The 14679-nt window shown below is 38.7% G+C and overlaps 27 non-coding genes across 27 annotated transcripts; 14 read left to right on the top strand and 13 right to left on the bottom strand.

Annotated features, from left to right (window-relative positions):
- Positions 1-15: 15 nt before the first annotated feature.
- On the top strand, positions 16-87 carry Trnaw-cca (transfer RNA tryptophan (anticodon CCA)). The gene has a single exon. It is a non-coding gene; the product is annotated as a tRNA-Trp (tRNA).
- Positions 88-636: 549 nt separating this feature from the next.
- Trnas-aga (transfer RNA serine (anticodon AGA)) lies at positions 637-718 on the bottom strand. Its single transcript has one exon. It is a non-coding gene; the product is annotated as a tRNA-Ser (tRNA).
- A 403-nt stretch (positions 719-1121) lies between these two features.
- On the top strand, positions 1122-1193 carry Trnaw-cca (transfer RNA tryptophan (anticodon CCA)). Its single transcript has one exon. It is a non-coding gene; the product is annotated as a tRNA-Trp (tRNA).
- A 551-nt stretch (positions 1194-1744) lies between these two features.
- Positions 1745-1826, bottom strand: Trnas-aga (transfer RNA serine (anticodon AGA)). Its single transcript has one exon. It is a non-coding gene; the product is annotated as a tRNA-Ser (tRNA).
- Positions 1827-2229: 403 nt separating this feature from the next.
- Positions 2230-2301, top strand: Trnaw-cca (transfer RNA tryptophan (anticodon CCA)). The gene has a single exon. It is a non-coding gene; the product is annotated as a tRNA-Trp (tRNA).
- A 552-nt stretch (positions 2302-2853) lies between these two features.
- On the bottom strand, positions 2854-2935 carry Trnas-aga (transfer RNA serine (anticodon AGA)). Its single transcript has one exon. It is a non-coding gene; the product is annotated as a tRNA-Ser (tRNA).
- A 403-nt stretch (positions 2936-3338) lies between these two features.
- Trnaw-cca (transfer RNA tryptophan (anticodon CCA)) lies at positions 3339-3410 on the top strand. The gene has a single exon. It is a non-coding gene; the product is annotated as a tRNA-Trp (tRNA).
- A 552-nt stretch (positions 3411-3962) lies between these two features.
- Positions 3963-4044, bottom strand: Trnas-aga (transfer RNA serine (anticodon AGA)). Its single transcript has one exon. It is a non-coding gene; the product is annotated as a tRNA-Ser (tRNA).
- A 403-nt stretch (positions 4045-4447) lies between these two features.
- Trnaw-cca (transfer RNA tryptophan (anticodon CCA)) lies at positions 4448-4519 on the top strand. The gene has a single exon. It is a non-coding gene; the product is annotated as a tRNA-Trp (tRNA).
- Positions 4520-5070: 551 nt separating this feature from the next.
- Positions 5071-5152, bottom strand: Trnas-aga (transfer RNA serine (anticodon AGA)). The gene has a single exon. It is a non-coding gene; the product is annotated as a tRNA-Ser (tRNA).
- Positions 5153-5555: 403 nt separating this feature from the next.
- Positions 5556-5627, top strand: Trnaw-cca (transfer RNA tryptophan (anticodon CCA)). The gene has a single exon. It is a non-coding gene; the product is annotated as a tRNA-Trp (tRNA).
- A 551-nt stretch (positions 5628-6178) lies between these two features.
- Positions 6179-6260, bottom strand: Trnas-aga (transfer RNA serine (anticodon AGA)). Its single transcript has one exon. It is a non-coding gene; the product is annotated as a tRNA-Ser (tRNA).
- Positions 6261-6663: 403 nt separating this feature from the next.
- Positions 6664-6735, top strand: Trnaw-cca (transfer RNA tryptophan (anticodon CCA)). Its single transcript has one exon. It is a non-coding gene; the product is annotated as a tRNA-Trp (tRNA).
- Positions 6736-7286: 551 nt separating this feature from the next.
- Positions 7287-7368, bottom strand: Trnas-aga (transfer RNA serine (anticodon AGA)). The gene has a single exon. It is a non-coding gene; the product is annotated as a tRNA-Ser (tRNA).
- Positions 7369-7771: 403 nt separating this feature from the next.
- Positions 7772-7843, top strand: Trnaw-cca (transfer RNA tryptophan (anticodon CCA)). Its single transcript has one exon. It is a non-coding gene; the product is annotated as a tRNA-Trp (tRNA).
- Positions 7844-8394: 551 nt separating this feature from the next.
- Positions 8395-8476, bottom strand: Trnas-aga (transfer RNA serine (anticodon AGA)). The gene has a single exon. It is a non-coding gene; the product is annotated as a tRNA-Ser (tRNA).
- Positions 8477-8879: 403 nt separating this feature from the next.
- Positions 8880-8951, top strand: Trnaw-cca (transfer RNA tryptophan (anticodon CCA)). The gene has a single exon. It is a non-coding gene; the product is annotated as a tRNA-Trp (tRNA).
- Positions 8952-9502: 551 nt separating this feature from the next.
- Positions 9503-9584, bottom strand: Trnas-aga (transfer RNA serine (anticodon AGA)). Its single transcript has one exon. It is a non-coding gene; the product is annotated as a tRNA-Ser (tRNA).
- A 403-nt stretch (positions 9585-9987) lies between these two features.
- On the top strand, positions 9988-10059 carry Trnaw-cca (transfer RNA tryptophan (anticodon CCA)). Its single transcript has one exon. It is a non-coding gene; the product is annotated as a tRNA-Trp (tRNA).
- A 552-nt stretch (positions 10060-10611) lies between these two features.
- On the bottom strand, positions 10612-10693 carry Trnas-aga (transfer RNA serine (anticodon AGA)). Its single transcript has one exon. It is a non-coding gene; the product is annotated as a tRNA-Ser (tRNA).
- A 403-nt stretch (positions 10694-11096) lies between these two features.
- On the top strand, positions 11097-11168 carry Trnaw-cca (transfer RNA tryptophan (anticodon CCA)). The gene has a single exon. It is a non-coding gene; the product is annotated as a tRNA-Trp (tRNA).
- Positions 11169-11719: 551 nt separating this feature from the next.
- Positions 11720-11801, bottom strand: Trnas-aga (transfer RNA serine (anticodon AGA)). Its single transcript has one exon. It is a non-coding gene; the product is annotated as a tRNA-Ser (tRNA).
- Positions 11802-12204: 403 nt separating this feature from the next.
- Positions 12205-12276, top strand: Trnaw-cca (transfer RNA tryptophan (anticodon CCA)). Its single transcript has one exon. It is a non-coding gene; the product is annotated as a tRNA-Trp (tRNA).
- Positions 12277-12828: 552 nt separating this feature from the next.
- On the bottom strand, positions 12829-12910 carry Trnas-aga (transfer RNA serine (anticodon AGA)). The gene has a single exon. It is a non-coding gene; the product is annotated as a tRNA-Ser (tRNA).
- A 403-nt stretch (positions 12911-13313) lies between these two features.
- Positions 13314-13385, top strand: Trnaw-cca (transfer RNA tryptophan (anticodon CCA)). Its single transcript has one exon. It is a non-coding gene; the product is annotated as a tRNA-Trp (tRNA).
- A 551-nt stretch (positions 13386-13936) lies between these two features.
- On the bottom strand, positions 13937-14018 carry Trnas-aga (transfer RNA serine (anticodon AGA)). The gene has a single exon. It is a non-coding gene; the product is annotated as a tRNA-Ser (tRNA).
- Positions 14019-14421: 403 nt separating this feature from the next.
- Positions 14422-14493, top strand: Trnaw-cca (transfer RNA tryptophan (anticodon CCA)). Its single transcript has one exon. It is a non-coding gene; the product is annotated as a tRNA-Trp (tRNA).
- Positions 14494-14679: the final 186 nt, after the last annotated feature.

Raw genomic sequence — 14679 nt, 5'->3', positions numbered from 1 at the left:
TTTGGTTGGAAGAAGGACTCCGTGGCGCAACGGTAGCGCGTCTGACTCCAGATCAGAAGGTTGCGTGTTCGAATCACGTCGGGGTCATATGTATTTTTGCTGCAATTTTCTAGAAATGTTGATAAGGTCTCACATTCAACGTTTGTGTCAATGGAAAGGCACTGATTGCAAACTGTGTGAGTGAAAGCGAGACTTACTTCATGCCTGTTTATTGTTCAAGTTACATGTCATGAAACACAAAGTTTCTCATACGTTACTCTTACTTCATATCGAACAGTTTTCCTTCAATAGCAATTTAATTTCAGACGGAAGAAAGGAAAGTTCACGAATTTTTTTTTTATCAAAATCAAAGTATTTACTGGCGAATCACCGTTTATCTCCTCGAAATTGTCAGGATTGATCCTGACAATGTGTCCCTTTTCTTCCTCGATGCATGATATCCTTACGATCTTCCTCAGTCACCGGTTAAGCCGAATGAACTCTGTCATACAACAACTGCATTCATTGCGAATGGTCGTTTTCAGGACAATGTCTATCTGCGGTTAGCTTATCGATAACTTTGATTCCTACTTGTCTTTGAGCGCGTTCAGTGAGCAGTGTGTGATTCATTACAAAAAGTTGATACCAAAAAGTCTGCGTCGTCGACAGGATTCGAACCTGTGCGGGGAGACCCCAATAGATTTCTAGTCTATCGCCTTAACCACTCGGCCACGACGACTTGATACATACGTCCAAAATTAACTACTTTATACTTAATACCAGATGCGGCAACAACCTGTCGTAAGTGCCACATCGTCATACGGAAGTCATCTGATAAGTTCTTAATATTCCATTGGCAAGTCTGAATAAGGAAACTTAGTCTTTGTTAAATTAAAGTAACTAGAGTTAAATTCCAAACAATTTGAAGTTGTAGCCGCAGGCGATATTTTCAATATTCAAGGTTGTCTTGTACATTTTGTCTATAAATTATCATGATTGATTCGTGTTGAATCGTATATATTTTTCAAAATTAAGGAAAACACGATTTTATTATTTTACAGCCAAAGGGAGGGGTACAAGTTTAGTAGGATCGATAATAACCTGAGCGTTATAGACTAAAAATTCCATTTGGTTGGAAGAAGGACTCCGTGGCGCAACGGTAGCGCGTCTGACTCCAGATCAGAAGGTTGCGTGTTCGAATCACGTCGGGGTCATATGTATTTTTGCTGCAATTTTCTAGAAATGTTGATAAGGTCTCACATTCAACGTTTGTGTCAATGGAAAGGCACTGATTGCAAACTGTGTGAGTGAAAGCGAGACTTACTTCATGCCTGTTTATTGTTCAAGTTACATGTCATGAAACACAAAGTTTCTCACATACGTTACTCTTACTTCATATCGAACAGTTTTCCTTCAATAGCAATTTAATTTCAGACGGAAGAAAGGAAAGTTCACGAATTTTTTTTTTATCAAAATCAAAGTATTTACTGGCGAATCACCGTTTATCTCCTCGAAATTGTCAGGATTGATCCTGACAATGTGTCCCTTTTCTTCCTCGATGCATGATATCCTTACGATCTTCCTCAGTCACCGGTTAAGCCGAATGAACTCTGTCATACAACAACTGCATTCATTGCGAATGGTCGTTTTCAGGACAATGTCTATCTGCGGTTAGCTTATCGATAACTTTGATTCCTACTTGTCTTTGAGCGCGTTCAGTGAGCAGTGTGTGATTCATTACAAAAAGTTGATACCAAAAAGTCTGCGTCGTCGACAGGATTCGAACCTGTGCGGGGAGACCCCAATAGATTTCTAGTCTATCGCCTTAACCACTCGGCCACGACGACTTGATACATACGTCCAAAATTAACTACTTTATACTTAATACCAGATGCGGCAACAACCTGTCGTAAGTGCCACATCGTCATACGGAAGTCATCTGATAAGTTCTTAATATTCCATTGGCAAGTCTGAATAAGGAAACTTAGTCTTTGTTAAATTAAAGTAACTAGAGTTAAATTCCAAACAATTTGAAGTTGTAGCCGCAGGCGATATTTTCAATATTCAAGGTTGTCTTGTACATTTTGTCTATAAATTATCATGATTGATTCGTGTTGAATCGTATATATTTTTCAAAATTAAGGAAAACACGATTTTATTATTTTACAGCCAAAGGGAGGGGTACAAGTTTAGTAGGATCGATAATAACCTGAGCGTTATAGACTAAAAATTCCATTTGGTTGGAAGAAGGACTCCGTGGCGCAACGGTAGCGCGTCTGACTCCAGATCAGAAGGTTGCGTGTTCGAATCACGTCGGGGTCATATGTATTTTTGCTGCAATTTTCTAGAAATGTTGATAAGGTCTCACATTCAACGTTTGTGTCAATGGAAAGGCACTGATTGCAAACTGTGTGAGTGAAAGCGAGACTTACTTCATGCCTGTTTATTGTTCAAGTTACATGTCATGAAACACAAAGTTTCTCACATACGTTACTCTTACTTCATATCGAACAGTTTTCCTTCAATAGCAATTTAATTTCAGACGGAAGAAAGGAAAGTTCACGATTTTTTTTTTTTATCAAAATCAAAGTATTTACTGGCGAATCACCGTTTATCTCCTCGAAATTGTCAGGATTGATCCTGACAATGTGTCCCTTTTCTTCCTCGATGCATGATATCCTTACGATCTTCCTCAGTCACCGGTTAAGCCGAATGAACTCTGTCATACAACAACTGCATTCATTGCGAATGGTCGTTTTCAGGACAATGTCTATCTGCGGTTAGCTTATCGATAACTTTGATTCCTACTTGTCTTTGAGCGCGTTCAGTGAGCAGTGTGTGATTCATTACAAAAAGTTGATACCAAAAAGTCTGCGTCGTCGACAGGATTCGAACCTGTGCGGGGAGACCCCAATAGATTTCTAGTCTATCGCCTTAACCACTCGGCCACGACGACTTGATACATACGTCCAAAATTAACTACTTTATACTTAATACCAGATGCGGCAACAACCTGTCGTAAGTGCCACATCGTCATACGGAAGTCATCTGATAAGTTCTTAATATTCCATTGGCAAGTCTGAATAAGGAAACTTAGTCTTTGTTAAATTAAAGTAACTAGAGTTAAATTCCAAACAATTTGAAGTTGTAGCCGCAGGCGATATTTTCAATATTCAAGGTTGTCTTGTACATTTTGTCTATAAATTATCATGATTGATTCGTGTTGAATCGTATATATTTTTCAAAATTAAGGAAAACACGATTTTATTATTTTACAGCCAAAGGGAGGGGTACAAGTTTAGTAGGATCGATAATAACCTGAGCGTTATAGACTAAAAATTCCATTTGGTTGGAAGAAGGACTCCGTGGCGCAACGGTAGCGCGTCTGACTCCAGATCAGAAGGTTGCGTGTTCGAATCACGTCGGGGTCATATGTATTTTTGCTGCAATTTTCTAGAAATGTTGATAAGGTCTCACATTCAACGTTTGTGTCAATGGAAAGGCACTGATTGCAAACTGTGTGAGTGAAAGCGAGACTTACTTCATGCCTGTTTATTGTTCAAGTTACATGTCATGAAACACAAAGTTTCTCACATACGTTACTCTTACTTCATATCGAACAGTTTTCCTTCAATAGCAATTTAATTTCAGACGGAAGAAAGGAAAGTTCACGATTTTTTTTTTTTATCAAAATCAAAGTATTTACTGGCGAATCACCGTTTATCTCCTCGAAATTGTCAGGATTGATCCTGACAATGTGTCCCTTTTCTTCCTCGATGCATGATATCCTTACGATCTTCCTCAGTCACCGGTTAAGCCGAATGAACTCTGTCATACAACAACTGCATTCATTGCGAATGGTCGTTTTCAGGACAATGTCTATCTGCGGTTAGCTTATCGATAACTTTGATTCCTACTTGTCTTTGAGCGCGTTCAGTGAGCAGTGTGTGATTCATTACAAAAAGTTGATACCAAAAAGTCTGCGTCGTCGACAGGATTCGAACCTGTGCGGGGAGACCCCAATAGATTTCTAGTCTATCGCCTTAACCACTCGGCCACGACGACTTGATACATACGTCCAAAATTAACTACTTTATACTTAATACCAGATGCGGCAACAACCTGTCGTAAGTGCCACATCGTCATACGGAAGTCATCTGATAAGTTCTTAATATTCCATTGGCAAGTCTGAATAAGGAAACTTAGTCTTTGTTAAATTAAAGTAACTAGAGTTAAATTCCAAACAATTTGAAGTTGTAGCCGCAGGCGATATTTTCAATATTCAAGGTTGTCTTGTACATTTTGTCTATAAATTATCATGATTGATTCGTGTTGAATCGTATATATTTTTCAAAATTAAGGAAAACACGATTTTATTATTTTACAGCCAAAGGGAGGGGTACAAGTTTAGTAGGATCGATAATAACCTGAGCGTTATAGACTAAAAATTCCATTTGGTTGGAAGAAGGACTCCGTGGCGCAACGGTAGCGCGTCTGACTCCAGATCAGAAGGTTGCGTGTTCGAATCACGTCGGGGTCATATGTATTTTTGCTGCAATTTTCTAGAAATGTTGATAAGGTCTCACATTCAACGTTTGTGTCAATGGAAAGGCACTGATTGCAAACTGTGTGAGTGAAAGCGAGACTTACTTCATGCCTGTTTATTGTTCAAGTTACATGTCATGAAACACAAAGTTTCTCACATACGTTACTCTTACTTCATATCGAACAGTTTTCCTTCAATAGCAATTTAATTTCAGACGGAAGAAAGGAAAGTTCACGATTTTTTTTTTTATCAAAATCAAAGTATTTACTGGCGAATCACCGTTTATCTCCTCGAAATTGTCAGGATTGATCCTGACAATGTGTCCCTTTTCTTCCTCGATGCATGATATCCTTACGATCTTCCTCAGTCACCGGTTAAGCCGAATGAACTCTGTCATACAACAACTGCATTCATTGCGAATGGTCGTTTTCAGGACAATGTCTATCTGCGGTAAGCTTATCGATAACTTTGATTCCTACTTGTCTTTGAGCGCGTTCAGTGAGCAGTGTGTGATTCATTACAAAAAGTTGATACCAAAAAGTCTGCGTCGTCGACAGGATTCGAACCTGTGCGGGGAGACCCCAATAGATTTCTAGTCTATCGCCTTAACCACTCGGCCACGACGACTTGATACATACGTCCAAAATTAACTACTTTATACTTAATACCAGATGCGGCAACAACCTGTCGTAAGTGCCACATCGTCATACGGAAGTCATCTGATAAGTTCTTAATATTCCATTGGCAAGTCTGAATAAGGAAACTTAGTCTTTGTTAAATTAAAGTAACTAGAGTTAAATTCCAAACAATTTGAAGTTGTAGCCGCAGGCGATATTTTCAATATTCAAGGTTGTCTTGTACATTTTGTCTATAAATTATCATGATTGATTCGTGTTGAATCGTATATATTTTTCAAAATTAAGGAAAACACGATTTTATTATTTTACAGCCAAAGGGAGGGGTACAAGTTTAGTAGGATCGATAATAACCTGAGCGTTATAGACTAAAAATTCCATTTGGTTGGAAGAAGGACTCCGTGGCGCAACGGTAGCGCGTCTGACTCCAGATCAGAAGGTTGCGTGTTCGAATCACGTCGGGGTCATATGTATTTTTGCTGCAATTTTCTAGAAATGTTGATAAGGTCTCACATTCAACGTTTGTGTCAATGGAAAGGCACTGATTGCAAACTGTGTGAGTGAAAGCGAGACTTACTTCATGCCTGTTTATTGTTCAAGTTACATGTCATGAAACACAAAGTTTCTCACATACGTTACTCTTACTTCATATCGAACAGTTTTCCTTCAATAGCAATTTAATTTCAGACGGAAGAAAGGAAAGTTCACGATTTTTTTTTTTATCAAAATCAAAGTATTTACTGGCGAATCACCGTTTATCTCCTCGAAATTGTCAGGATTGATCCTGACAATGTGTCCCTTTTCTTCCTCGATGCATGATATCCTTACGATCTTCCTCAGTCACCGGTTAAGCCGAATGAACTCTGTCATACAACAACTGCATTCATTGCGAATGGTCGTTTTCAGGACAATGTCTATCTGCGGTTAGCTTATCGATAACTTTGATTCCTACTTGTCTTTGAGCGCGTTCAGTGAGCAGTGTGTGATTCATTACAAAAAGTTGATACCAAAAAGTCTGCGTCGTCGACAGGATTCGAACCTGTGCGGGGAGACCCCAATAGATTTCTAGTCTATCGCCTTAACCACTCGGCCACGACGACTTGATACATACGTCCAAAATTAACTACTTTATACTTAATACCAGATGCGGCAACAACCTGTCGTAAGTGCCACATCGTCATACGGAAGTCATCTGATAAGTTCTTAATATTCCATTGGCAAGTCTGAATAAGGAAACTTAGTCTTTGTTAAATTAAAGTAACTAGAGTTAAATTCCAAACAATTTGAAGTTGTAGCCGCAGGCGCTATTTTCAATATTCAAGGTTGTCTTGTACATTTTGTCTATAAATTATCATGATTGATTCGTGTTGAATCGTATATATTTTTCAAAATTAAGGAAAACACGATTTTATTATTTTACAGCCAAAGGGAGGGGTACAAGTTTAGTAGGATCGATAATAACCTGAGCGTTATAGACTAAAAATTCCATTTGGTTGGAAGAAGGACTCCGTGGCGCAACGGTAGCGCGTCTGACTCCAGATCAGAAGGTTGCGTGTTCGAATCACGTCGGGGTCATATGTATTTTTGCTGCAATTTTCTAGAAATGTTGATAAGGTCTCACATTCAACGTTTGTGTCAATGGAAAGGCACTGATTGCAAACTGTGTGAGTGAAAGCGAGACTTACTTCATGCCTGTTTATTGTTCAAGTTACATGTCATGAAACACAAAGTTTCTCACATACGTTACTCTTACTTCATATCGAACAGTTTTCCTTCAATAGCAATTTAATTTCAGACGGAAGAAAGGAAAGTTCACGATTTTTTTTTTTATCAAAATCAAAGTATTTACTGGCGAATCACCGTTTATCTCCTCGAAATTGTCAGGATTGATCCTGACAATGTGTCCCTTTTCTTCCTCGATGCATGATATCCTTACGATCTTCCTCAGTCACCGGTTAAGCCGAATGAACTCTGTCATACAACAACTGCATTCATTGCGAATGGTCGTTTTCAGGACAATGTCTATCTGCGGTTAGCTTATCGATAACTTTGATTCCTACTTGTCTTTGAGCGCGTTCAGTGAGCAGTGTGTGATTCATTACAAAAAGTTGATACCAAAAAGTCTGCGTCGTCGACAGGATTCGAACCTGTGCGGGGAGACCCCAATAGATTTCTAGTCTATCGCCTTAACCACTCGGCCACGACGACTTGATACATACGTCCAAAATTAACTACTTTATACTTAATACCAGATGCGGCAACAACCTGTCGTAAGTGCCACATCGTCATACGGAAGTCATCTGATAAGTTCTTAATATTCCATTGGCAAGTCTGAATAAGGAAACTTAGTCTTTGTTAAATTAAAGTAACTAGAGTTAAATTCCAAACAATTTGAAGTTGTAGCCGCAGGCGATATTTTCAATATTCAAGGTTGTCTTGTACATTTTGTCTATAAATTATCATGATTGATTCGTGTTGAATCGTATATATTTTTCAAAATTAAGGAAAACACGATTTTATTATTTTACAGCCAAAGGGAGGGGTACAAGTTTAGTAGGATCGATAATAACCTGAGCGTTATAGACTAAAAATTCCATTTGGTTGGAAGAAGGACTCCGTGGCGCAACGGTAGCGCGTCTGACTCCAGATCAGAAGGTTGCGTGTTCGAATCACGTCGGGGTCATATGTATTTTTGCTGCAATTTTCTAGAAATGTTGATAAGGTCTCACATTCAACGTTTGTGTCAATGGAAAGGCACTGATTGCAAACTGTGTGAGTGAAAGCGAGACTTACTTCATGCCTGTTTATTGTTCAAGTTACATGTCATGAAACACAAAGTTTCTCACATACGTTACTCTTACTTCATATCGAACAGTTTTCCTTCAATAGCAATTTAATTTCAGACGGAAGAAAGGAAAGTTCACGATTTTTTTTTTTATCAAAATCAAAGTATTTACTGGCGAATCACCGTTTATCTCCTCGAAATTGTCAGGATTGATCCTGACAATGTGTCCCTTTTCTTCCTCGATGCATGATATCCTTACGATCTTCCTCAGTCACCGGTTAAGCCGAATGAACTCTGTCATACAACAACTGCATTCATTGCGAATGGTCGTTTTCAGGACAATGTCTATCTGCGGTTAGCTTATCGATAACTTTGATTCCTACTTGTCTTTGAGCGCGTTCAGTGAGCAGTGTGTGATTCATTACAAAAAGTTGATACCAAAAAGTCTGCGTCGTCGACAGGATTCGAACCTGTGCGGGGAGACCCCAATAGATTTCTAGTCTATCGCCTTAACCACTCGGCCACGACGACTTGATACATACGTCCAAAATTAACTACTTTATACTTAATACCAGATGCGGCAACAACCTGTCGTAAGTGCCACATCGTCATACGGAAGTCATCTGATAAGTTCTTAATATTCCATTGGCAAGTCTGAATAAGGAAACTTAGTCTTTGTTAAATTAAAGTAACTAGAGTTAAATTCCAAACAATTTGAAGTTGTAGCCGCAGGCGCTATTTTCAATATTCAAGGTTGTCTTGTACATTTTGTCTATAAATTATCATGATTGATTCGTGTTGAATCGTATATATTTTTCAAAATTAAGGAAAACACGATTTTATTATTTTACAGCCAAAGGGAGGGGTACAAGTTTAGTAGGATCGATAATAACCTGAGCGTTATAGACTAAAAATTCCATTTGGTTGGAAGAAGGACTCCGTGGCGCAACGGTAGCGCGTCTGACTCCAGATCAGAAGGTTGCGTGTTCGAATCACGTCGGGGTCATATGTATTTTTGCTGCAATTTTCTAGAAATGTTGATAAGGTCTCACATTCAACGTTTGTGTCAATGGAAAGGCACTGATTGCAAACTGTGTGAGTGAAAGCGAGACTTACTTCATGCCTGTTTATTGTTCAAGTTACATGTCATGAAACACAAAGTTTCTCACATACGTTACTCTTACTTCATATCGAACAGTTTTCCTTCAATAGCAATTTAATTTCAGACGGAAGAAAGGAAAGTTCACGATTTTTTTTTTTATCAAAATCAAAGTATTTACTGGCGAATCACCGTTTATCTCCTCGAAATTGTCAGGATTGATCCTGACAATGTGTCCCTTTTCTTCCTCGATGCATGATATCCTTACGATCTTCCTCAGTCACCGGTTAAGCCGAATGAACTCTGTCATACAACAACTGCATTCATTGCGAATGGTCGTTTTCAGGACAATGTCTATCTGCGGTTAGCTTATCGATAACTTTGATTCCTACTTGTCTTTGAGCGCGTTCAGTGAGCAGTGTGTGATTCATTACAAAAAGTTGATACCAAAAAGTCTGCGTCGTCGACAGGATTCGAACCTGTGCGGGGAGACCCCAATAGATTTCTAGTCTATCGCCTTAACCACTCGGCCACGACGACTTGATACATACGTCCAAAATTAACTACTTTATACTTAATACCAGATGCGGCAACAACCTGTCGTAAGTGCCACATCGTCATACGGAAGTCATCTGATAAGTTCTTAATATTCCATTGGCAAGTCTGAATAAGGAAACTTAGTCTTTGTTAAATTAAAGTAACTAGAGTTAAATTCCAAACAATTTGAAGTTGTAGCCGCAGGCGATATTTTCAATATTCAAGGTTGTCTTGTACATTTTGTCTATAAATTATCATGATTGATTCGTGTTGAATCGTATATATTTTTCAAAATTAAGGAAAACACGATTTTATTATTTTACAGCCAAAGGGAGGGGTACAAGTTTAGTAGGATCGATAATAACCTGAGCGTTATAGACTAAAAATTCCATTTGGTTGGAAGAAGGACTCCGTGGCGCAACGGTAGCGCGTCTGACTCCAGATCAGAAGGTTGCGTGTTCGAATCACGTCGGGGTCATATGTATTTTTGCTGCAATTTTCTAGAAATGTTGATAAGGTCTCACATTCAACGTTTGTGTCAATGGAAAGGCACTGATTGCAAACTGTGTGAGTGAAAGCGAGACTTACTTCATGCCTGTTTATTGTTCAAGTTACATGTCATGAAACACAAAGTTTCTCACATACGTTACTCTTACTTCATATCGAACAGTTTTCCTTCAATAGCAATTTAATTTCAGACGGAAGAAAGGAAAGTTCACGATTTTTTTTTTTTATCAAAATCAAAGTATTTACTGGCGAATCACCGTTTATCTCCTCGAAATTGTCAGGATTGATCCTGACAATGTGTCCCTTTTCTTCCTCGATGCATGATATCCTTACGATCTTCCTCAGTCACCGGTTAAGCCGAATGAACTCTGTCATACAACAACTGCATTCATTGCGAATGGTCGTTTTCAGGACAATGTCTATCTGCGGTTAGCTTATCGATAACTTTGATTCCTACTTGTCTTTGAGCGCGTTCAGTGAGCAGTGTGTGATTCATTACAAAAAGTTGATACCAAAAAGTCTGCGTCGTCGACAGGATTCGAACCTGTGCGGGGAGACCCCAATAGATTTCTAGTCTATCGCCTTAACCACTCGGCCACGACGACTTGATACATACGTCCAAAATTAACTACTTTATACTTAATACCAGATGCGGCAACAACCTGTCGTAAGTGCCACATCGTCATACGGAAGTCATCTGATAAGTTCTTAATATTCCATTGGCAAGTCTGAATAAGGAAACTTAGTCTTTGTTAAATTAAAGTAACTAGAGTTAAATTCCAAACAATTTGAAGTTGTAGCCGCAGGCGATATTTTCAATATTCAAGGTTGTCTTGTACATTTTGTCTATAAATTATCATGATTGATTCGTGTTGAATCGTATATATTTTTCAAAATTAAGGAAAACACGATTTTATTATTTTACAGCCAAAGGGAGGGGTACAAGTTTAGTAGGATCGATAATAACCTGAGCGTTATAGACTAAAAATTCCATTTGGTTGGAAGAAGGACTCCGTGGCGCAACGGTAGCGCGTCTGACTCCAGATCAGAAGGTTGCGTGTTCGAATCACGTCGGGGTCATATGTATTTTTGCTGCAATTTTCTAGAAATGTTGATAAGGTCTCACATTCAACGTTTGTGTCAATGGAAAGGCACTGATTGCAAACTGTGTGAGTGAAAGCGAGACTTACTTCATGCCTGTTTATTGTTCAAGTTACATGTCATGAAACACAAAGTTTCTCACATACGTTACTCTTACTTCATATCGAACAGTTTTCCTTCAATAGCAATTTAATTTCAGACGGAAGAAAGGAAAGTTCACGATTTTTTTTTTTATCAAAATCAAAGTATTTACTGGCGAATCACCGTTTATCTCCTCGAAATTGTCAGGATTGATCCTGACAATGTGTCCCTTTTCTTCCTCGATGCATGATATCCTTACGATCTTCCTCAGTCACCGGTTAAGCCGAATGAACTCTGTCATACAACAACTGCATTCATTGCGAATGGTCGTTTTCAGGACAATGTCTATCTGCGGTAAGCTTATCGATAACTTTGATTCCTACTTGTCTTTGAGCGCGTTCAGTGAGCAGTGTGTGATTCATTACAAAAAGTTGATACCAAAAAGTCTGCGTCGTCGACAGGATTCGAACCTGTGCGGGGAGACCCCAATAGATTTCTAGTCTATCGCCTTAACCACTCGGCCACGACGACTTGATACATACGTCCAAAATTAACTACTTTATACTTAATACCAGATGCGGCAACAACCTGTCGTAAGTGCCACATCGTCATACGGAAGTCATCTGATAAGTTCTTAATATTCCATTGGCAAGTCTGAATAAGGAAACTTAGTCTTTGTTAAATTAAAGTAACTAGAGTTAAATTCCAAACAATTTGAAGTTGTAGCCGCAGGCGCTATTTTCAATATTCAAGGTTGTCTTGTACATTTTGTCTATAAATTATCATGATTGATTCGTGTTGAATCGTATATATTTTTCAAAATTAAGGAAAACACGATTTTATTATTTTACAGCCAAAGGGAGGGGTACAAGTTTAGTAGGATCGATAATAACCTGAGCGTTATAGACTAAAAATTCCATTTGGTTGGAAGAAGGACTCCGTGGCGCAACGGTAGCGCGTCTGACTCCAGATCAGAAGGTTGCGTGTTCGAATCACGTCGGGGTCATATGTATTTTTGCTGCAATTTTCTAGAAATGTTGATAAGGTCTCACATTCAACGTTTGTGTCAATGGAAAGGCACTGATTGCAAACTGTGTGAGTGAAAGCGAGACTTACTTCATGCCTGTTTATTGTTCAAGTTACATGTCATGAAACACAAAGTTTCTCACATACGTTACTCTTACTTCATATCGAACAGTTTTCCTTCAATAGCAATTTAATTTCAGACGGAAGAAAGGAAAGTTCACGATTTTTTTTTTTTATCAAAATCAAAGTATTTACTGGCGAATCACCGTTTATCTCCTCGAAATTGTCAGGATTGATCCTGACAATGTGTCCCTTTTCTTCCTCGATGCATGATATCCTTACGATCTTCCTCAGTCACCGGTTAAGCCGAATGAACTCTGTCATACAACAACTGCATTCATTGCGAATGGTCGTTTTCAGGACAATGTCTATCTGCGGTTAGCTTATCGATAACTTTGATTCCTACTTGTCTTTGAGCGCGTTCAGTGAGCAGTGTGTGATTCATTACAAAAAGTTGATACCAAAAAGTCTGCGTCGTCGACAGGATTCGAACCTGTGCGGGGAGACCCCAATAGATTTCTAGTCTATCGCCTTAACCACTCGGCCACGACGACTTGATACATACGTCCAAAATTAACTACTTTATACTTAATACCAGATGCGGCAACAACCTGTCGTAAGTGCCACATCGTCATACGGAAGTCATCTGATAAGTTCTTAATATTCCATTGGCAAGTCTGAATAAGGAAACTTAGTCTTTGTTAAATTAAAGTAACTAGAGTTAAATTCCAAACAATTTGAAGTTGTAGCCGCAGGCGATATTTTCAATATTCAAGGTTGTCTTGTACATTTTGTCTATAAATTATCATGATTGATTCGTGTTGAATCGTATATATTTTTCAAAATTAAGGAAAACACGATTTTATTATTTTACAGCCAAAGGGAGGGGTACAAGTTTAGTAGGATCGATAATAACCTGAGCGTTATAGACTAAAAATTCCATTTGGTTGGAAGAAGGACTCCGTGGCGCAACGGTAGCGCGTCTGACTCCAGATCAGAAGGTTGCGTGTTCGAATCACGTCGGGGTCATATGTATTTTTGCTGCAATTTTCTAGAAATGTTGATAAGGTCTCACATTCAACGTTTGTGTCAATGGAAAGGCACTGATTGCAAACTGTGTGAGTGAAAGCGAGACTTACTTCATGCCTGTTTATTGTTCAAGTTACATGTCATGAAACACAAAGTTTCTCACATACGTTACTCTTACTTCATATCGAACAGTTTTCCTTCAATAGCAATTTAATTTCAGACGGAAGAAAGGAAAGTTCACGATTTTTTTTTTTATCAAAATCAAAGTATTTACTGGCGAATCACCGTTTATCTCCTCGAAATTGTCAGGATTGATCCTGACAATGTGTCCCTTTTCTTCCTCGATGCATGATATCCTTACGATCTTCCTCAGTCACCGGTTAAGCCGAATGAACTCTGTCATACAACAACTGCATTCATTGCGAATGGTCGTTTTCAGGACAATGTCTATCTGCGGTAAGCTTATCGATAACTTTGATTCCTACTTGTCTTTGAGCGCGTTCAGTGAGCAGTGTGTGATTCATTACAAAAAGTTGATACCAAAAAGTCTGCGTCGTCGACAGGATTCGAACCTGTGCGGGGAGACCCCAATAGATTTCTAGTCTATCGCCTTAACCACTCGGCCACGACGACTTGATACATACGTCCAAAATTAACTACTTTATACTTAATACCAGATGCGGCAACAACCTGTCGTAAGTGCCACATCGTCATACGGAAGTCATCTGATAAGTTCTTAATATTCCATTGGCAAGTCTGAATAAGGAAACTTAGTCTTTGTTAAATTAAAGTAACTAGAGTTAAATTCCAAACAATTTGAAGTTGTAGCCGCAGGCGCTATTTTCAATATTCAAGGTTGTCTTGTACATTTTGTCTATAAATTATCATGATTGATTCGTGTTGAATCGTATATATTTTTCAAAATTAAGGAAAACACGATTTTATTATTTTACAGCCAAAGGGAGGGGTACAAGTTTAGTAGGATCGATAATAACCTGAGCGTTATAGACTAAAAATTCCATTTGGTTGGAAGAAGGACTCCGTGGCGCAACGGTAGCGCGTCTGACTCCAGATCAGAAGGTTGCGTGTTCGAATCACGTCGGGGTCATATGTATTTTTGCTGCAATTTTCTAGAAATGTTGATAAGGTCTCACATTCAACGTTTGTGTCAATGGAAAGGCACTGATTGCAAACTGTGTGAGTGAAAGCGAGACTTACTTCATGCCTGTTTATTGTTCAAGTTACATGTCATGAAACACAAAGTTTCTCACATACGTTACTCTTACTTCATATC

The sequence above is a fragment of the Mytilus trossulus genome, chromosome 11 (genome assembly GCF_036588685.1).
Source record: "Mytilus trossulus isolate FHL-02 chromosome 11, PNRI_Mtr1.1.1.hap1, whole genome shotgun sequence".
Classification (NCBI taxonomy): Eukaryota; Metazoa; Mollusca; class Bivalvia; order Mytilida; family Mytilidae; genus Mytilus; species Mytilus trossulus.
The sequence above is the reverse complement of the archived record's forward strand: the minus strand, read 5'-3'. Positions and strand labels throughout refer to the sequence as shown.